Source organism: Quercus robur, chromosome 7, assembly GCF_932294415.1.
Source record: "Quercus robur chromosome 7, dhQueRobu3.1, whole genome shotgun sequence".
Classification (NCBI taxonomy): Eukaryota; Viridiplantae; Streptophyta; class Magnoliopsida; order Fagales; family Fagaceae; genus Quercus; species Quercus robur.
The window spans coordinates 48,606,145-48,628,826 of record NC_065540.1 but is presented as its reverse complement, the minus strand read 5'-3'; the positions used below and the strand labels follow the sequence as shown (position 1 = coordinate 48,628,826).

Sequence of the window (22,682 nt, the reverse complement as noted above, 5' to 3'; positions counted from 1 at the left end):
GGTAAAGAAATGAGGAAAGCACACTAAAATAGGCTGGCAGTGCATCTTGCAGGTCATCTTGTGAGTTGGCCAAGTCACGAGATGAGTCACGAGATGCCTTCTGGCACTTGATTCTTTAGTTTTCAGCATGTGCTTTTCACGTGGCCTTTCACGGGTTGTCCACTTGCGGGCCAATTGTGAGCAAGTTGCGTGTTGTCTTTTCTTCATAGTTCTTCACCAATTTCACACACTCAACCCCTACATTAAATCCTACAAACATACAGGGAAATGATTGAAGAAATACAATCAAATTTGATACGAAATTAAAGCCAACAAAACATAATTGAAAATTACAATTTTACGATCTCTCAATTTGGCTATTTTGTAACAAAACCCCTAAACAGACTCTAGACTTAAACGTGAGTTTGAAAATAGTGGCAAAACTCACTCGCACCTAAATCTAAAACCTGTGAAGATTTTGTAACATATATACCTGTAACTTGAAACACTTGTGTACGAGCATCAGGTCGAGGGCCTGATCCTTTATCCATAGTTAAGTTATAAGGTCGGGGTTTAGTATAAAATTGGGGCCCAACCCACTAGCCTTCACAAGGTTACAATGTCGGGGGCCCAATTCTAGGTCGGGACCCGAACAGAGGAGAACGATAATGCCTTGGGGGATATTGCTTGCCGAGCACCATTTGGCAACATGTGCAAATTTCAAGAGAGTTGCATCAGTCACAAGAAGTGGGTCCCATCTGGTCAGGAATATGTCCTAGAGGGACCCACCAACATGGAAAACTATCATCTCATCATGATAACCCCATTAAGGGAAGTCTATAAATAGAGGTCAATAGTTAGAGGGAAGGGGTTAGCAATTTTTGGGGGAGAGATACACGAGAGAAAAGAGAGAGAGAAACTACCAAAAAGGGGTAAGCTTAGCACTACTAAGCTTGAGCCTTCTTGGCAAGCATGCACAGAGGGAAACAGAATATAGATTGGGCCTAAAGTACCTTCTCTTAGGTCATAGGATTGACTTTAAGAGGTTTTCCCATTGTAGGAAATTCTACACCCATAAAAAACAAGTAAATTGGGAGTTTGAATAAAAAACATTAGGTACCTTGGGCTAGACACCACAATTGGCGCCATTTGTGGGAATCTCCTACTCAGCTGAAGACCTAGGGCTAGTTTTTTCGCCGCCCAAAATAGAGGGGCCACATGTAGGTGAGGGGTTAGTGGGCTCCAAAGGTAGCCGTTCAAGGGTCTCATCTCGAGGCCAAAGAAGGATGGAAAGGGAGTGGAAAAGAGAGCAAGATCACATGTAAGATGGGCATGAGACAATGGTGGATTTGGATGAGGCTTCTTCTCAAGGAAAAAGATTGGTCTCCTATGTTCTTGAGCATTCGTATCATAGTGAATGGGACCAAGAGATAGAAAACTTATGAAAGCAAGTTAAGGAGTTGGAGCTTGAAATAAGGGGTCGATGTTGAAGAATTGACTGAGAAGAGTCATCTAGTGATCATGAATTTACTGGCAGTTGTATGGGAGAGTCGTCCCATTGAAGTCATTCACGGCGATCAAGAGATAGTTCTAATGAGACTATAGAGCGTCGCTCTAAAACACTGAGAAGAGATAGACATGGGTATCTGTAGACACCGTATTTTGTACCCATTAATAAATTTTGGTTCTTGGCCCCAATGATGAGTTTGATATATGTCAACCTAGGGTAATTAAAAAATTCACAATAGTTTGGAATTAATTACAACTCAAAAGTGCTCAAATCACTTTGAAATCAATACTGAAAATGACCTTTGCTCACTATTTTGGCCATAACTTTAGATCTACAAAGAATTTTTGAGTGAGGTTTATTTCATTGAAAAGTAAACATCCTGGGCTTCAATTTGAACACATATTTTGCCTAATTTGGACTTATATTGAGTGAGTTATGACTATTTTAAGTTGGGCCAACTGGGCAGTCCGATTTTCTGGGTTTTAAAACATCATTTTAATAGCCCAAAACATCATTATTTGATGTGAGCCGGCACATGGACCCTTGAGCACGTCCAAAGATCATTAAACAGCCTTCCAAAACCCTAATTTTAGATATAAATGCTCATCTTATGCTTCCAATCAAAATCCTGACTAGAGAGAGTGATTTTTTGGCCTCCATCTTCTCTTAAACATTTTTTCCTCTTTTCAAAACCCTAGAGCAGTACCTAAGAGCATTTTTTACATAATTAAAACCTCTCTTTAGTTAGTTCTAAGGCAGAAACTATTTTCCAAAATTGATTTCTCAAAAACCTTTTTCAATTAAAGTTTGTTCTTGAGTTGTGATTACCTAAACTATTGTGTTCTTTTGATTATTCTTGTCTTATTAATCTAATCTTTGTGTTGTAGGCACTAAGGGGTTGGTTAAACAAACTCTAAACTCATAATCTAAAGCAAGGTAAGTGTTCTTTCCATGAACTCTTTCTTCGTTCAATAAGATTTACATGAGTTTCTTAACATAGTTTTTATATTTGTTTTATTTGATTTGTTTGATGTTCATGATTATGTTTGATATGTATTAATCTGATTTTAGGTTGTTTGTAATATGTTCTTCTTATTCTTATATAGCTATTGCAATCCCTAGGTTAGTTTAACATGTTTATTGATTTAAAGTAGTTTAGTTTAATTGTTTGTTTTGTTTTGTTTCATGTTTTGTTGTTTATGTTGATGTTTTATGTTTTTGTTTTAGGTTAGTGTAGTTTTTTAGGGTTTCTAATACGCTTGTTTGATCATACATGTTATATGTTTGTTTGATTAAGTATCCGTTTGAATACGGATGAAAACCCAGTGTTTTGCGTTTCACTTTTTTTTTTTTTTTTTTTGAGGAAAGCGCCACAAGTGGGATTATGCACTGTTCAGTGGGTTCTGTGCACTGTTCATGGGATCCATAAACATCTTTTTTTAACAAAACTTTTATTAAAAATGGGTCCTACGGCACTATTTACATATTTAAAAATTATTTTGCTGCAGTGTTTTCAGTTTTTAGTTTTTAGCAAAATAAGTGGTATCTAAACACACTCTAAATCTCTAAAAATGTAGTTTTTTTTATTTTTTATTTTTTTATTTAGAATCTGTATTAGAGGCTGCGTATGCATACTTGAGTTCGCGTACGCATATTTCATAGATGCGTATGCGTACTTGAGTATGCGCACGCACCACGAATCTAGATTAGGGTAAAATCTTGTTTTTATTATCTTTAATTATTTTCCATATGTTATTTGATTCTTTTTGACTCCAATGTAGGTTAATTATTTAGGTTTAATTGTTTTTCATGTTTGTTTGAATCTTTTGCCATGTTTAGCTTATTTTATAACCTTTCCTTATGTGTATGTTTTAGTTGTTATCTTCTTCCTTTTTAGTATAATATGATTGACTTGTGTTTTATTTGTTTCAATTTGATTTTCTTTCCTTGTGTGTTTCATTAAAGTGTCAACTTGCCATGTTTATTTTATTTTGTTTGTTTGTGTTTGAATTATTTCCTTTTATATTGTGATATGTTTCTAACATGTTATGTATTTCCTTAAGTGCATGATGTATATTTAGGATAAGGATTAGAGCTCTCTTAATAAACTCTTTAATTAAATATAGCCTAGCAACACATAATAGAGGCTGGCTCACAAGCCGGGCGGTTTTGGGTGTCAATACCTTTCCAAGCTATACCCAAATTCCGGACCCACAATTTGGTACGTGGATCCATGTGTATAAGTGATTGGCTCAAAAGACCCAATATGGTTCCTAGACCTAATCTAGGTGGCGACTCCCTTAGTCCACAACACCCCAACACTGCCTTGGATGCCATGAGCTGTGTACTTCGGAGAGCCACTTGATCACCGTTTTCTGATGAGATAGAACATACTGAGATGCTTAGGTGTTTCAACTGTCCCCCATTTATTTGCTATGACGGCAAAACTGACCTAGTGGAGCATGTCAATCATTACATTCAACTGATATCCTTATACTCTTAGAACGATGGGCTAATGTGTAAAGTGTTCCATCCAGTCTCGGGCCCATGGTAATGAGATGGTTCAACGGTTTAAGGAAGGGGTCACTTTTGAGAGTTGATTTAGGCATTTGGGGCTCGTTTTATCACTTGTAGCTGGGTCCTCTAGCCCATTGACGCGTTGCTATTTATGAAGATGGGAAGCGGGGAGACCCTTCGATCATATGCCAATAGGTTCTAGGAGCTATACAATGAGATAGGTGGGGGGAATGAGCAGGTTGTGACAAGTACGTTCAGACTGGGCCTCCCCCAAGAGTCTGAATTGAGAGACTCGCTGACTATGCGACCCCCCAAGAACATGCATCAACTCATGAGGAGGATTGAGGAATATAAAAGGTTGAAAGATGACCAACAGCAGAGTAAGGCAAAAGCTTCGGCCACCTCTCAATATAATAGGGATCTGCGGCCCGGGGGCTTTCAGCAATGACCTAGGAGGGAAGTTAAGGCATCGGAGCTCAAGGTCTGTACAGGAGGTGTTAATGTAGCAATGAAGGAGTCAGTTCACAAGATTTTGGAGCGGATAAAAAACGAACCTTACTTTCGGTGGTCGGGTAAGATGGGAGGGAACCCATCTAGGAGGAATCAGAGCCTGTATTGGACATATCATCGAGAGAAGGGTCACACCACCGAACAATGTAGAGTGTTCAAGGATCATTTGGAGAAACTTGTAAAGGCCGAGCATTTTAAGGAGTTTGTGGTTGGGCAATGAGGTAGCACGACAGGGCAAACCTCAGGAAATTGAGGAAATGCAATTCCTCTGCCCTTGGGAATTACTGAAGTTATCCATGCAGCCTCCATTAGCGCAAGTGCAAGTCGCTAAAAAGGGATTTTGAGCATTACCTCCCAACAAGGCCCTAAAGTTGCAGACTAGCCAGAGAAGAGGCTAAAGGCTGACTAGAGAGCCGATCACTTTTGGCGACGATGACCTCGAGGGGACGTCCCAGCCACATGACGACACCTTCATCGTGGGATCAAGAATTGGAGGCTTTTTGGTCAAAAGGGTGTTAATAGATGAAGGGAGCGGGGTTGAGATAATGTACCCCGACCTCTATAAGGGCCTGGGTTTGAAGCCAGAAGATCTTGCAAAGTATGACACGCCTTTGGTGGGGTTCGATGGGAAGGTAGTGGTACCCAAGGGGCATATTTCACTCATCATGATTGAAGGGAAGGAGGCAATGGTGAACTTCATAGTAGTTAATGCCTTTTCTCTGTACACGCCAATTCTTGGTTGGCCTTGGATTCATGCCATGGGAGTGGTATTGTTTGCACTACATATGAAGATTAAATTCCCAATCGAAGATGGAATTGCTGTGGTCAGGGGGGATTAGCAAGTGGCGTGGCAATGCCTAGTGGCCACGATCAATCATTAGATCAAATAGAAGGAGCAAGTGGAACCAAAATCATTATAGAAATCACAGAAACCTGATGAAGGCACTAGGGCTAACAGTGAAGAAGAGTTGGTCCAGATTAGAATCCTCCCATATGAAAATAGATATTTCTAGGTTAGAAAAAGCCTACTACCAGAGGACCATGTTGTAGTGCTGTTATCTTTGGTACAAAATTTGGATGTTTTCGCTTGGAGTCCATATAAGTTGCCCGATGTAGATTCGACCTTCATCACCCATAAGTTGAATGTAGATCCCCTATTCCCCCCTAAAAAGCATAAGCTAAGGAGATTTGCCAAACAACATGTGGAGGTTGAGAAGGAAGAAGTAGAAAATTTGAAACAGGCTGGGGCTATTAAAGAGGTGTTCTTCCCTGAATAGTTGTTAAATACAGTGGTGGTGAAAAAGAAGAATGGGAAGTAGAGAGTCTATGTAGATATTATTGACCTGAACTAAGCGTGCTCGAAGGACCTCTTCCTTGTCCCAATGATTGATCAATTAGTTGATGCCACTTGGGTATCTGAGGATGTGTTTCTTAGATGCTTTTCAAGGATCCCATCAATTTGCTTTGTCTCTTGAGGATTAGGAGAAGATGTCTTTCATAACCCTCGAGGGTAATTATCATTATACTGTAATGCCCTTTGGGCTGAAAAACACAAAGGCCACTTACCAACAGATGGTGAAAAGAATGTTCAAGGATAAGATCGGGAGTACAGTTGAAGTTTATATAGACAACATGGTGGTCAAGAGTAAGAAAGATGAGAGGTATATGACAAACCTAAACGAAACCTTCAAAATCTTGAGGCGACACAAACTGCGCCTCAATGCCAATAAGTGTGCATTCAGAGTAGGTGCCAGAAAGTTCTTAGGGTATATGATTACAAATCAAGGCATTGAGGTGAATCTAGGCCAAATTAGAGCGATACAACAGCTTACTTTGCCAAACAATCCCAAGGATGTACAAAGACTCATCAGGTACCTTGGGCTAGGCACCACAACTTGTGCATAACAAATTACTTCATTAAGATTGAGACAAGTAGAAATCAAGGCATGTATATAGAACAAGTAAAATGTGATCAAGTATAAACCAATTGAATTGAACTTAAAGCATAACTTGATCAAATATGAACAGTCATTAAGAAATGACTACAATGAACATGTATCGAGTAAATGAACATCTGGACATGCAAACAATTAAGAGCAAAGCCAAAACTAATTGCATGTCCAAACAAGCATATGATGCAATAAAGAAAACTAAAGCAAGAAGGCAATAGATAATTAAAAGCATCATAAAGGTTATAAAAACTAAGTACAAAAGTACTAAAGTAACCTAAGTTTTAAACTAAAGTATTGAAAACTTAAATAAAGCAATGTAAATATAAGAAAATAGTTATAGGAAGGTATGAAGATATTTCTACTCCCCCTCAATCTGTACTCCACCTCAACAAATACTACTCCACTTTTTTGACCGGAATGGCCAAAAACACTAGTCGTTGGAATCCCAATGTTCTGGAAGCGATTGAAGAGATGAGTAATCTGCGCTTGAAGGTAGACAAATTGTTTTCTGGAGTATAGAGCATGATCATCAAAGGACCTCTGCAAGTGGTCCAATCTATCAAGAATTAGATTGAGGCGGTCTGGGGCCTGAGCCTGTGGTTGCTTCTATGGAGGTGAAGGTGGAATTTCTTTTGGACCAAGTGTAAACCGATCGATCTCCTCATTGGTATCACCACCTTCATTTTCAATAGCCTCTCCTTGTGCCCTCTTTTCTGCTGGTTCCTTCTTATAACCCTAAAGACGCACTCTACTTTTGATCATAGTATGAGATGAAATTGGATATTCCCTTTTCATAGGAACCCAACTAGATGGAAACTTGACCCGTTTATCTTGAAGAATCCTCATGATCAAGCCCAAAAAAGGTAGTCATTCGAACCTTCTTCTTCCGGATACACTTTGCAAGAAGATAATACATGTGGGCACAAATATCAATCTCCTTCTTCTTGAGCTGATCATGAAGGAGTAAGGTCCTTGGTTGTGACAAGGTTGTCAAGTTCTTAACCGGATAAAGTTGAAGAACATGATATATGCTAGAGCTTTGACTTCTAGAGAGAAATCCACCGTATGCATGGTCTGGATGGATAGGCGTTTTTGTTTGCCACCAAGATCTGTTACTGTTTCTACAATCAGTGTCCTTCTATCATCATAAGGTAGAGAAGATTCTAGAGCAACTGGACGGGTTTGTAGTAGATTCTGGATTGATGTAGGAGAAACTGAGAACTCTGTTCCTCTGATCCAACAGTTCAGATGATCACCCTCCATAATAGCATTCGAAAAGAACTCCCGAATAAGAGGATCACACATAATCCCGAATCCAATGAGAAGGGTACCCCAAACTCTATCCCTAAACACTTTTGGAATGAAGGTATAAGATAAAGACTCAAGATTTACTTCCCTTTCTACAATTATCACAGCCTCATTGTAGAATTCAGTGAATGCGGTGTCAGCATCTCCATTTCTAAACCTTTGATTGTCATAACGGAGGCGCTCAGCAGACCTTTTTGCAATGATTTTCTTCCTAGAAGACATCTGCAAAAACAAACACAAACCATACACAAAATGGCAACAAACTTGATTAAATGTGAGTTAGTACAAAAACAAAGCAAAAACACTCTAAAAACTAAGTTAAAAGAACATAAACAAAGTTAGAAACACATGCTATGGATGCTAGATGAAAAAAAAAAAAAAAACATAAGAATGAATAACGACATGGCATGATAAGGGCGATAAGGTGTGTGTATCAAGGGCAGGTGTGTTATACATGAACAAGCACTAATGGGGCAAAGTGTGTTAAACACATCCAATGATCAAAATATGTTACAAATAAGTAAACATGGTAATTCCCAAAGTTTGATACTCATTAGAGTCCAAATGAGTTAAAAATGCCATAGAAGCATTTTATCAAACACCTAGCATGCATCTTTAAACCCTATATGTGATGAAATGCATGAACATGTGTAACATCTACATCAATGCATGTTATTTTTGCCACATGGGGCCAACATTATCATCAAAAACACAAATGGGACTAAGCCTAATAAAAAATTGACAAAAATTTGACAAAATGTAAGTTTTCCCAAACCCCCATGCAAAATAAACCCAACCTTAGTTTTTAAGTAATTTAGAGCATAAACTAAGGACTTGAAAGTTAAAATGTGTTAGAAATTACCTTAGGGAAGTCCAAGAAGTGAAATCCAAGGAAAAATGGTTGAGTTTTGAAGAAATTTTGAGTTTTGGGGAGAGGGACTCGCAAAGAACAAAAAGACAGTTTTTGAAAACTGATTTTTCATGTCCTTTAAAAACTGTCAATTCGCACATTTGGCGAGTCAGTGACTTGTGAGCCAATCGCGAGGTTACTCGCAAAATGTGCAAATGCACAGGGTTGATTTCGGGAGTCAGGTCTAAGTTGCAAGCCACTCACAGCTAAGTCACGAGACTCTTTGCCTGATTTTGTGAAGGAATTGAATTTTCCTCATTTCATCTCGCGACTGGGTTGAGACTCAATCCACTCGTGAGATGAGTTGCGAAATTGCCAAACACTAAGTTTTTGAACACAAAAATTTGGCTTTTAGAGAAAAACTTTCAAAGGCATGGGTGATACAAATTACTTCCAAAAACAAATAAAATACTCAAAAATCTTTTTGGTTTGATTAACAAGTACAATTATGGTGATGGAAATAATTGAGCATATACACGTCACATTTAAACACATACAATTACACTAATGAAATAGATATTCATTGAACAAAAGACTTGTGTGTTATGTGTGATTATCAAGTATGAATTAGTCCATAGTCGAGCATGAAGCTTCAATGATCAATTCAATCAAATTATACACAAATAGCACTAAGTCAGGAGATCTATCTCATGAATAGAAATGAACGTATATGACTCACCAAAGTGTTTACATTGATTGAAAACTTTTCATTTGGCTTCTATTTTTCATACTTTGATCAATACAACTCAATTTTTGAGCATCAATGCCATGAATTTTTTATATTTCTTTGAAAAATAAGCCTTTGGATTTAGTATCATACATTTTTGAATACATTTGGCTCCATATTTTCCTAGTCTAACTTGTTTTTGAAACAAGACTCTTTCAACTCTTTCTCCTTTTAGAGATTGATGTTTGAAGAGTTTTTTGACAAAAAATTAAATTTGAGGAGATATATAAAATCAAGTCTACGAATGTATCAAGATTGATCAAGAATATTGGCTAGACATGCATGACAAGCTTGAAGATTTATTTACAACAATGAAACATAGATTTCTAGATTTCAGTCATATTCAATATATGTGCATACATAGCAAGACCAAGCTTGTAAATAAACTACACCATTAGTACGAAGGTACTAGGCTAAACTCAACATGTGATATGAACACAAACACAAGCAATCAAACTTTTTGGATTTTATACTTTTTATGTGATTTTGGATTTTTACTCGTACAAAACAAAAGCAATAAAGTAAGATCAAAACAAACAAATTTTTAAACAAAAGCAAGTAAAAGAAACATGCTAGAGGGAAGCATGATGACCAAAAGTCATTGCAAAGAGAAAATGCAAAGGAGAGTATGCATGAAACTATGTCCCTAAACATTGAAAGAATTAATGCATGGACATGGTATAGTGATCATGCATGAGTACCTTTCTTCACCCACAATGCATGGGTGTTGTGAGTGAGATCCTTAACAGGGGGTACGAGAAACATAACGCTCAAATCTCAGGGTGAAACTAGCTAGGCATGATGATATGCTAGTGAGCATCTCCATGACATGGTCAATGAGAGGACCACCATTTTCTCCTTCGGCTTGCTTTCCTCTTGGTTTCCCTTTTCCGTTTCTAGGAGCGTTTTGTTGATTAGTTCTCTTGATTGCATGAAGCTTGAAGTAATTTGGTCTAGTGTGACCACGAATACCATAATGATGGCAAAAATGCTTCACTTGAGGTTCTCTTTGATTCTTGGGCAATGATTTTCCTTTTGCCTTAGATTTTGCCACAATGGCCTTCTTCACATCAACCGGACCCTCAACCTTGGGCTTCTCCTCAACCTTAGCTGACACAAACTTCATCTCCTTCTTGGTTTTAGCACTTGAACTTCCTCCACTAGTGTATTCTAATCCGGTCTTATTCGAGAAGGTCTTTTGAGATGTTAGGACATTGTCAATCTTTTTGGTTGATACGTGCTTAACTTTTGCATTTTCTTGAATCACCTCAAGCTCGAGGAATTTGGTCTTGGAATAGGCAGTCAACAGCTTTTCTTTCAAATCCCCAACTTCACATTTGGCACCTTTTAGTTGCACAAGAGTATAATTGTGGTCTTCTTCAATTTTCTTCATCTTCTTGACCACATTCTTTGCAATTTTAGCATATTTGCCACAATCTTCAAGCAAAGCATCATAAGCATCTTGAAATTTTCTGTCACCTTCTTCAAGATATTCATTTTCATCATCGGAAGCTTCAACTTCCTCAACATCGGTGTGCTCACCGAGTTCCTCATTCAACTCATCTAATTCGTCCTTTGAATCTATTGAGGTGATTACCATAAAGGCAGAATTATTTCCATCACCATCACAGTCATCTTCCAAATCGGAGCTAGAGTTCTTAGAATCACTAAGGATGGTAGTGAGAACCTTACCCTTGCTTCTCAAATAGTTTGGGCATTCCCTCTTCAAGTGTCCATGCCTATTGCATTCATAGCAAACGATTCCTTGAGTTGAGGATGAATCTTTGGAATTCTTCCACTTGGCCTATTTCTTGTGCTTGTCATCTTTGTTGAAATCCTTTTTGAAGGATGATGACCTTCCTTTACCAAATGGTTTCCCATTATTCTTCATCTTGAGAAATTTTTGGAAGTTCTTGGCAAGGTATGCAACTTCCTTCTCAACATCATCTTCATCCAAGCAGTCATCAGCTTTCTCATTGACAGTCTTAAGATCCAAAGACTTGCTTGATTTATACAATGTCAGTCCAAGCTCATAGGTTTGTAAAGACCTAACAAGCTCTTGGATGTTGATAGCATCTAAGTGCTTGCTTTCTTCAATAGCAGTGACTTTTACCCAGAAACTCTCGGGTAGAGACCTTAGGACCTTCCAAACAACTTTGGTCTCCTTAATTTTCTCCTCAAGATTGAGCTTGGCATTTACAATCTCGTTGAGTCTTCCATAAAAAGATTCGAATGACTTATCCTCACTCATTTTCACTTCCTCAAACCGAGTAGTGAGAATTTGTAGCTTTGTATCCTTGACCTTCTTGGTTCCTTAGTAAGTTGTCTCAGGATCTTCCAAGCCTCTTTGGTGGTTTGTACATGTGAATTTCTATGAAATTCATCAGTAGACACTTTACAGAAAATAGCATTTATTGCCTTTCTATTGGCATTGGCCAAAGCTAATGTGGCCTTATCCCATTCGGCCTTTGGTTTTCAGGTCTAACCCACCTAACCTCATCAGAGTCCCAAACACTCTCATCGATAGCACATAGGAATGCACGCATGCGAACCTTCCAAAATGCATAGTTGTTCCCATCAAAGAAGGGAGGTCCATCTCAAAAAGCAATCTAGGATCACACAAGATAATTAAATCTAAATATGTGTACCCGCTATGACACCAATTGAAAGCTCAATAGTGTAAAAACACTAAAGTTTGTTTAGACCTTCAATTTTAAATTATAGTTTAATTGCTTTTAAATTACTCAACTAAGTGCGGAATAAGAGTAATCAATGCACAATTAACCGAGACTACTTCCTAGTGCATAAGCATACATAATAAACAAGTAATAAAAAAACACAAGAAGTAAGAGAAGAGTGATGCAAACATAGATAACACTGTGATGTGTTATCGAAGAGGAAAATCGAAGTACTAGGCGTAAAAACCTATCTGCAGCCCTCCAAGTTGAAATGATCCACTAGTGAATAAAGTTGGAGTACAAGGATATCAAAAAGACCTTCCAAGCCTAATCTACCTAAAGTACTTGAACTTTCCAAGTTTCTGCTCCCAACGGACTTTACCGAGTCTTGTCTTCACTAGTTATTGGGATCCTACAATTATCTCCAACTGCATACGCCAAGGAATGGCTTCATCCAATGCTCCCCATAGGCACCAAAACAACTCGCAACACTCAGATTGGATGAGGTATGTGTTTGGACTAAAAATCTCTTAAGGATTTGTAATTAGAGAGGTAGGAGTAGAGGAAAACTAAGAGAAATGTGTAGATGATTGTGGGTGTACAATCTCTAACTCTTAAATGGATTTCTAAGGTTTTTTCTTTAAAATTCTCCTTACAATTTCGTGGGTAATGTGAGTTTTTATAGTGTAGGTAAAGAAATGAGGAAAGCATACTAAAATAGACTGGTAGTGCATCTCGTGGGTTGGCCAAGTGGCGAGATGAGTTGCGAGATATCTTCTGACACTTGACTCTTTAGCTGGCCTTTTGCGGGTTGTCCACTTGCAAGTCAGTCATGAGTTGTCTTTTCTTCACAGTTTTTCACCAATTTCACACACTTAACCCTTATATTAAATCCCACAAACATATAGGGAAATGATTGAAGAAATATAATCAAATTTAACATGAAATTAAAGCCAACAAAATATAATTGAAAATTACAACTTTACAAATGATGAATCACAAAATCTCTCAAACAATGCATCGAACACCTCAGCTGCTCTATCACGAATTACCGCTCCCACACCTCCAGTCCCATCTTTGAAGCTCAAACCAGCAACATTTAGCTTAAAACAGCTTGCATCAGGAGGTAACCACTTCACTGGATCCAGATTGAAGTGAATATCCTGCTGTGTCTGCTCAATGAATCATTTTGTCATTTAAACATTCGACATACTTTCAAAAGCCACAATAGGGAGGGAAACTGAAAAGAACTTAGACCGGAACCCACATCGTTGCCGCATTGAGAAACAGAGGAACTCAAAATTTGGCAAGACTGGGAGGTTCTGACCAGTGGCGGAGCCAGAGGGGGGCGAGAGGGGGCACCTGCCCCCCCTGACTCCACCTAAAATATCCATGTACATGTAATTGTAATTTTAAGGGACTTTGAGTCTGACACAGGAAAAAGAAAGGAAAAATAACTCCAATTGGTTGAAACTGGAAAGTAATTTTGACACAAGAAAAAAAAAAAGAAAAAAGAAAAAAGAAGAAGAGTTTTCTCAAACGTCAAATCATATACCCTTTTCACCTATTCTACTGTTCTTGTAAGCTTCTGTCTTGTTCCATGTTTGACACCTATTTCACAATTTTTTTCTTTTTTAATTTCTATCATTATTTTCTCTATTTATGATAGTTATTGCAATATTTTATTGTTAAATGATGTTAGAGATATTACAAATTTTACTATTTATATCTTACAAATTAGCATGTCATCAATTACAAAAAATAATCACAAACACCTATTGATTATATTGTTTAAATAACACTAATCACATTTTTACCACATCAGTTTGTAAACTTTTTGTTGTAGATTTTGTAGTAACTATGAATTGGTTATTTTTTGTTTATTTATTTTAATGATATGAAATATATTTATTTTCTTATAATTGTTTATTTATTTTTGTTATTATTATCAATTAATATTTTTTAGATTAATTTCACTTTAAATGTTGCCTTTTAATTTTGCCCCCTCTGAACCAAAATCCTGACTCCGCCACTGGTTCTGACATCGACATTTTGGTACGGAAGGTTAACTGCCGAATGGCACTTTAAGGCTTTCAATGCCGATTTATCCTGCCTTCTCCTCTTACTTCCATCATCCTATAGCAGTTTCTTGATAGTTAAATGCACTTGTTGGGAACTTGTAACTCAAATGGGAAACTCAGATTTGGGTTAATTCATGTATCAAGGTCAATTAGTCAAAGTTAGTTACAAGTAGTGCATGCATATTTCACTTCATCAATATTGGCACCTGAACTCGTTGTTTTGCATCTGTGTTATGTGAGATTTTTTCATTTTTCAAGCTATTCAACTTGCAATTCAGAGCTTGGCACCTGTGCTTGTATTCTAGTTTCAAAGGATCTTCCACAAACATTTTATGCGGAATGAGGCCGTACTACATTCTCATGGTTCCATTGTTTCACTTCTTTTCACAATGAAGATTATCTGCTTACTTGAATTACAGCCAGAGGTTATTCGGCACAATTAGTTGTTTCTTATCACATTTGAATAGGTATTCTTTTGGGTGAGTAAGTTTGGTTTATACTTTATAGTTAATACATATTTAGATGTATCAGTTGCTTTTGGCATTTTGCATTGTAGATATTGCAAACGCATCTCATGGACCTATGCTTTTCTGGTACATTCATAAGTACTTGCTTTCAGCTCATTTGGCATGTTAATTGTAGTTAGTTAGTTCCCTACAAACATTTATGCTTTCAGCCCTATATGTGAAGCGGCAGCCTTCTCTGTACAGTATTAAAAAAGGCTGTTAAATTTCTTTAGCTGATTTTTTGTTAAACCTTTGTATGCTTGTGCAGATGAGCTGGGGAGGAGGAGAATACGAAGGCCTTTCTTATACTCAGTGAGAATTATACTCACATTAAAGGAGGTATGAGCTATTATTTGTAGAAGTATGATGTTGTAACTGTCCTATACTACTTTTGTTTGGTCTGTTGATTCTCTCTCAAACTTATTAGTTTATTAAGAGTATATCTTTGAAGCTCTGCCTGAATTTTAGGCCTGATCTTGTGTAAATGTGAATAATGAGATCTTTATCCCATACACGTCACACAGTTCTATCCTTTAATTTTTTTTTTTTTTTTGGCCAAAAACCTTGGAGCTTAAAACTCTTAATCAGATAATGGCTGTTCACTACCATTACCCTACTATTGGTGGATTGTGATTTGGCCCACAAAAGGGCTTGATACTGATAGTGGAAGCCTAGCTGCCAATAAAGTAGCTTTTGAAGTAGATTTATCTATCTACGTGAAGTCTTCTTTCGCTAAATTGAATATTCATCTGAAGTCAATTATGATCCCCAGTTAGTAAGTCAATGCACTCATATAATATTTTCCCTGAGGATACATGACAGTATGTATAGTAAGCAAATCATCTGAAAATATTGAGAGGTCCTTAAGAGCTTTACTATCTTGCAACATGGGAAACTAGATTATATGATTTGGTAGTTTATGTATGCCAATATTTCCTCCTCCCTTTTTATGCTTTTATGATTTTCTTTTGTGTGTATGTTGTGGTGGGGGGCTGTGGTCCAACTTTGTCTTTCTTCTTGATGTATTACTTTGCATTTCCGTTGTCAACCTTTTGAAGTAAGCTTAGTACTTGAGTCATCTGAAGCTTCTTGTGTCATTATTACTTAAGTTAAATTGTAACCTCACGCTTTTTATAATTTTTATTTGATATTAAAATAGAGCGAAACAACCGGTGTTTTGAGGATTTTGAAAGGACAATAATCAATCCAAAATTTTGTTTTTTTAAAACTCTATTAGATTGGATGTCAATCGTAGGAAGCCATTCTATCTCTTCGATTTATGATTTGTTGGATGCTTGTAATTTATGTTCTTGATTGTATTGATCCCCAGTTGTATACATTGTGTATATTTGGGTGACTCTTTTTTTTTAACGTTCGAATAACATTTTTATTACATATAAAAAAAAAGTCGGGGTTCAAGTGATACCTAGTGCTAATGGCATCCTTTGTGGTGCCCAATTTTTGTGGTTTGAGCCCCACCTCCTCCTCCCCCTCTGTCTACCTATCAATATAGTACTAATTCCATGACAAGAGAGATTGCTGCATTAGTAATGTGTTTTTTTATATGTAGGGCAATGAAGAATACAGGAAAACTTCTTATGATATACTCCTTAAGATAAGTGCCAGCTTGGAAGACTCATCAGCTATTTCTGATGCACCTTGTCACAAACTGATTTAGCATGGTAAGTATTTAACTGATTTTACTTCAACATCTGATTTAATACTAATGGTACCTTTAAGTACTTGATCCTTTGATGTATCACCAGTTCCACAGCTGCTTTCATCATTAATATCTAATGATTTTACAATAATCAGATAATGGGCTATCTTTCTGGCTCATATCCTCAGTTAAAAAGTGGAAGAGTGTCTGCTTTCTCAGTATTGGTTTATCAGGATGTAGATATCTCTCTGTCAATGCCTGATCTTTTCCCTTACTTTTATCTTTGCTGCATACCAAAGTGGGGGAAGTGATAAAAGTGAGTGTTCTCTTAATTGCTCCTGATTCAGAGTGTACGATTTTGCTTTCGATGCTAGTTGATTGCATATTTAAGGGCTGTTTTGAAAGTACTAGTGTCATGCTTACAAGACAAAGACCTGCACAGTCTTTTGTCTGATGTTGTGTATGAAGTTCAACCATGGTCAGTGTCCCCAGACATCATTTTAGATCATAGGCACATGCAAATTTGACATTAAGCACTTATTTGCCTTATATACATAATAATGAAAATGTATTGGTGTTGGTGTTGGAAATTTTCAACACATGCACGTACATCTTTATTTACAGGTCATTGTAATAATGGCGATTTTGATACGGAAGTGAGGTTCTGCAATAGTCGAGTCAGTTACTCCAGAGAAATATAAGGGTTTTCTGAAGGCCATTTTGGAGGTGATTCTTTCATTTCCTGTTTATGCTCTTTATTAAATATAGTTTATTTTAATTTTAGGGAGGGACTTGATCAATTAATTGGTTGAGAACTCCTTTGAGCTCTGTCTAGGCCCCCAAGTTTGAAATTTATTGACCAGAATAAAATATTTTTGAACTGTGTAATCTCTCCTGTTGGTGTTGCAAATATAGCTAGATCATAGGTTCCTTGCCATGGAGGCGTTGTTTTAAATGGTAAATTACTGACACGTGGCATTAATAACCCACATGCTTATTCTGCTTTCCGAATATTTTATAATCTTGAGAAAAACATTAGCAATGTAATGTTGCAGCATGTCCTAAGATAGCCTTCCGAAGATTTGGTGTGTGTCATGCACAATTAACATGGCAGAAGTGTGTCCTGTGAGCTCGACTAGGTGGACGACGAAGATGGAGGTGGGGGATAGTTAAGTGGGATTAGAAGAAATCTGGAGGAGGTTAAATCATGCCAGAGACATTGTGCATGAAATGAACCCAAGCTAGTGTTCGAAGCTTGGTGTCTGGCTTTGAGCCTTTGTATATTCTGAATGTGTGTCCTCACCCATATATTAGATGAAGTCCTCTAGTTGAAGACACATAATGACTTTCTTTCCCCCCTTAATGAATGAGCATTATCAGTTTAAACATGGGGAAACTGATGTCCCTCCTACAGTGGTTTTTCTTTTGATGGGAGTTCATTTGAAGTGTGTTTGATGAAGAATCATTTTAAATATAGAATGGAAGATTATGCTGTCTTTGTATATCTTACTGCAGAACCGCCATGGGAAAACAAGTCCAAAGAATCTGGTGTTGGTGATACAGAAATGACGCTTGCAGATTCATTTACAAAGGCTTCTGGATCCATGTACGGCTGATCACATTTTAAATTTATATGATGATCTGTTCTTTCTTTAGATCTCGCTCTATCCTTCCTTTAGATCTGCATCTCATTACCGTTGGACTTGCTTATTTTGCTTTATTGTTTTTAGGCCGGAGAAGAGGAAACACAAAGCAATGGGTTCTATAACTGAGAAGAATGGTTCAGTAGAGCAAAGGAAAAGAAAGAGAGAGAAGAAAATCAATGCCCTTATCCCTAGCTCAAATGAGCGTGTCACATGTCATCTGGTATTGTTGGTGGTTTAAGAGCAGTTTAAAGTACCAAGTGCTCTAATAATGCAAAATCATTGAAAAGTCAGTAGAAGGAAAGACAAAAGAAGAGCAATAGGAATCACAACAAAATTATGACAAGTCATGACCAGAGAAAGATGGAGCTGACTAACACTAGCAAGAAAGATGAAGCAATCCATACACCTAGTGCTTCCAAATTAGTCAAACACAAGGTAGGGATGAAAAGACAGAAGATTCATAAAGGAGTCATGATGTGCACCTATATGAAAAGACTGAATAGCAATTGCTTTCTTGAAGCAGCTCTCTCTCTCTCTCTCTCTCTCTCTCTCTCTCTCTCTCTCTCTCTCTCTCTCTCTCTCTCTCTCTATATATATATATATATATCTAAAAGTTGAAGCGTTGTATTTATAGTTGCTACGCTTCTATTGAGCCACATCAGCAGCCACATGATCATCCACTTATTTTCTATATTTTCTTATCTCTATTTAAACTTTTCTTCCCCTATTCTTAAAAAAAAAAAAAAAAAACTCTTCTTCCCCCTATTTTAGTTCACATCTACAGTCACATTTTTTCCAATATTTCTCCTTTTTTTCTCTTTATCTCTTCACTTCTCTCTAATTTACCATTACACTTCCTTTTTCTTTCTTTTATTTTGACTCTTTTACTCCCTATTTTATTTTCTATAAATTTGATATAATTTTCTCAATTCAATCTATATTTTTCCCACATAAAACTGTGAGTACTCTCTCTCTCTCCTTTCTTTTGGTGGATTTTTGTTATTTCTTATAACTCTAATTAAGGTTGATGGTTCTCTTTTATTTTCTTTTTTAATATGTGTTTTGGTATTTTGTTTGTTTGTTTTTTTTATTTTTTATTTTTTTTAAATTTCCCATCAGAAAATCTTTTCTTTCCCTTTTATAGCTTTGGTTAATACTTAGTTTTTTTTTTTGGAAATAGGAATTTGAATATGCTTACCAATTGTTTGAGTAATAAATTATTATAAAGTCTATTTTTTATATATTCCTTTAGTTTCATTTTAATTTTGGCTAAGATAACATTGTAATTTTGTGATGATTTTTTAGTATTATGATAATTTCCTTAGTTCTTAAGAGATCAGAAATTTGAATAATAAATTTGAAACTTATAAAACTTAGTTGTATATTAGGCAAATATAATGCACTGCAATAGAATTTAGAATAATAAAATGATATATTTATAAAGACAAAAAGATAAAAAATACTTGTAGAATTCTTTTTTTTTTTTTTAAATTCTTCTTCTCCCTATTATTTCACACCCAGTTACACTTCTTCAAACTTTTCCCCTTCCTTTTTGTCTTTTTATCTCTCCACTACTCTCTACTTTAACGTTACACTTCCTTCATCTTTCTTATATTTTGACTCTTCTTCTCTCTATTTTATTTTGTACAAATTTGATATCATTTTTCCAATTCAATCCATATTTTTCTCACAGAAAACTATGAGTACTCTCTCTCTCTCTTCCTACTTTCTTTTGGTGGATTTTTATTATTTCTTATAACTCTAATTAAGGTTAATGGTTCTTTTTTCTTTTCTTTTTTAATATGTGTTTGGTATTGTGTGTGTGTGTGTGTGTTTTTTTTTTTTTTTTTTAATATTTCCCATCAGAAAGTCTTCTCTTCCCCTTTTATAGTGTTGGTTAAACTTTGGTTTGGGTTAATATTTAGTTTTTTTTTTTAAAAAAAAAAAAGGAATTTGAATATGCCTACCAATAGTTTGAGTAATAAATTATTATAAAGTTTGTTTTTTTATTCCTTTAATTTCATTTTAATTTTGGCTAAGATTACATTGTAATTTTGTGATAATTTCTTATTATTATGATGATTTCCTTATTTTTCAAGAGATGAAAAGTTTGAGTAATAAATTTGAAACTTATAAAGTTTAGTTATATATTAGGTAAATATAATACACTACAACAGAAATTAGAATAATCAAATGATATATTTGAAGAGATAAAAAGAAAAAAAAAATACTTGAAGTAATTTTTACTTTTTATATATTATACCTCATTACATGATATTTCTGTTCCCACACATTGTGTGAGTTTGCGACTAGTGAGAATAATTTGGCACACTGCTTATACTACTGCCCATTTAACACGCTAAATTGTCTGAATAGCAATTGCTTCCTAGTCTAGCTTCTTCTTCAAGAGTAATTCTTAGGTACTCTCGGAGTACTGAGAATGATACTCCCTTCTTTCACATTCATGGTGGGGTTTACTCATTAAATTCAAAATAGGGTCCATCATGAATGTGAGAGGAGGGAGTACCATTTCTTCGTACTCCGGGAGTATCTAAGAATTTTCCCATCTCATTGTGCATTTTTGGTGCGGTGGTCACGCTACAAGCATAAATGCTTTTCCCATCTCATTGTGCACTTTTGGTGCGGTGGTCACGCTACAAGCATAAATGCTTGTGGGGTGTGGGGGGTAAGAGTCGGGGTTCAAGTCTTTTAGAGGGAGCTTCACATACATATACATTTAGATTAGGCTAGAGTAAAAATTCTATCTTGTATAAAAAAAAAAAAAAAAAGAATTTTCCCATCTTCAATTTAGAGCTCATTTAACACATGTTAAATATGGGAATAGCCACATATAACATATTCATATTTAGAAAATGAACAACCAATAGGATTGGAGCAAGTCCTTTTATAAATACTCAACTTGTAACTTTAATCTCTTGAGTGAATTGTGATGCATTTGCTTGGATCTTTCTCTCGTAGAATTCTCTATAATACTCTCGTAGAATTCTCTCCCTAAATCCCTCTCAATTCAATTTTCTCTCTATCTCTATCTTTCACTTCTTCAACAATTCCTTATTCTATCTCATTCTCCCATTATCTCACAACTAAACCCACGCTAGTTTTTTCATCAAGTTTATTTCTCTAATCTCTAAACAATGAAACACCTAAACCACAAGTTTGATCTTAACAATAACCCTCTTGTACCTAAAAGATGCTCTAGATACAACTATCTATATATGCCCCATTGCCACCCTTCTTTCCTCAACAAATTGTAAAAGGAATTGTAGATTTATAAGGAAAGTCCTGACTGTTCTGCATTGAATAATATCTTGACTGTGGCCTTATCACAACAGATGGTCTTAGAAGTTCATCTTATAGGTTCCTTTCTTTTTAATTATTTCAGGGGAGAAAGTTGTTGGAAAGAGTGGAAAACCTCTTCATTACAATGGTAGCACATTCCACAGGATTATTCCCTACTTCATGATCCAGGGAAGTAATTTTGCACTTGGTAATGGAAGAGGTGGAGAATCAGTCTATGGCTAGAAGCTTGCTGACAAGAACATCAGGATGAAGCATACTGGACAAGGTAGGACTGGTTTCTCCTTGACCCAATTATTTCAGAAATCCTGGTAGTAACATTGTTTTATATATAAATATATATCATTTGCACAGGGCTTTTGTCAATGGAAAATGCTTGAAACAAATGGTTCATAAACGTCATTTCTTAGAAAATGTGTCTAAAAGGACGACACTGTTTTTTGGTTTTTGCTTATTGTTATTGATTATTTTCATTGTTGCTGTAGGGTTGGTTGGTGTTTTGTTCAAGATTATTGAGAGATATCACTTTCTTCTTTGTTGGTAACGATTCACCGTAGCTTTCACATAATTTTCTTAAAGTTACTTGTGTACTCATTTTACCTAAAATTTATTTTCCCGTATGGCTGTTCATTGCAGTTTTACACTCCCAATTTTTCAGTTGCTGCCCCTATAGCTGAGACGTCAGTACAAATGAAGTATATCTCTGAACTTGTAAGTGATCTTCCAATTGTTTCTACTTTCTGGGCATGTGATCGTAATGTTAGGAACACCTCCCATCTCTCCCATTCCTCTCTCTGCATTGGGAGTTTTGGATGGAGATGGACTATATGTTCCTCTTCTGTGAAATAAAGTTTTCGTGTTCAATAATAAAAAAATAAAAAAATAGAATATAAAACAATCAGTGAATTTTCTTACTTTTCAATTGAAATGAAAGTGTGGAATAGAAATTTTATTATGTTGTAATACTTGTTAGTACTATGGTAATGTTGGCATTTTATATAATTTCTCCTATGTTAAGTCACTGGATTCAATAAAATGCTAAACTTCCACTTTTACTACTGTATTTGGTAATTTTTGGGTGTCCCCAATTCCTCATAGAAAGTGCTTTTGAAGTATATCCAGCTTCTTGGTTACATGAGTATGCATCATAAACGACGAGATAAAATAAATAGGAATAGAAGATGAAGTGTTTTCTTGTCGAAGTGATCCTCCCTCTTTTGGATATTTATAGCTTCTTCCATCATGCAAACCTTCTCTCCACAATTTCTAAAATTGTTTGTATGATGCTTGTAATATGGATTATAATTTCATTCTCCTTTGTAGTTTTTAGAATTTTGCGTGGTATAAAGTTTCAAAAACTTTTTTATTTTTAATTCTATT

General features: G+C 36.1%; 2 long non-coding RNA genes across 4 annotated transcripts in view; both read left to right on the top strand.

Annotated features, from left to right (window-relative positions):
- The window catches only part of LOC126693742 (uncharacterized), a 72,064-nt gene that overhangs the window by 1,611 nt on the left and 47,771 nt on the right, over positions 1 to 22,682 (top strand). The gene's annotated exons all lie outside the window — the stretch shown is intronic.
- Positions 2,411 to 22,145, top strand: LOC126693739 (uncharacterized). Of its 3 annotated transcripts, XR_007645502.1 has the most exons (8): positions 2,411 to 2,425; positions 14,947 to 15,017; positions 16,249 to 16,360; positions 16,494 to 16,654; positions 16,963 to 17,064; positions 21,388 to 21,570; positions 21,788 to 21,842; positions 21,939 to 22,145. It is a non-coding gene; the product is annotated as an uncharacterized LOC126693739 (long non-coding RNA). The 3 variants fall into 3 exon arrangements; XR_007645503.1 differs by lacking the exon at positions 16,494 to 16,654 and having other exon boundaries at positions 21,939 to 22,143; XR_007645504.1 differs by lacking the exons at positions 2,411 to 2,425; positions 14,947 to 15,017; positions 16,249 to 16,360; positions 16,494 to 16,654; positions 16,963 to 17,064 and adding an exon at positions 18,371 to 18,419 and having other exon boundaries at positions 21,939 to 22,132.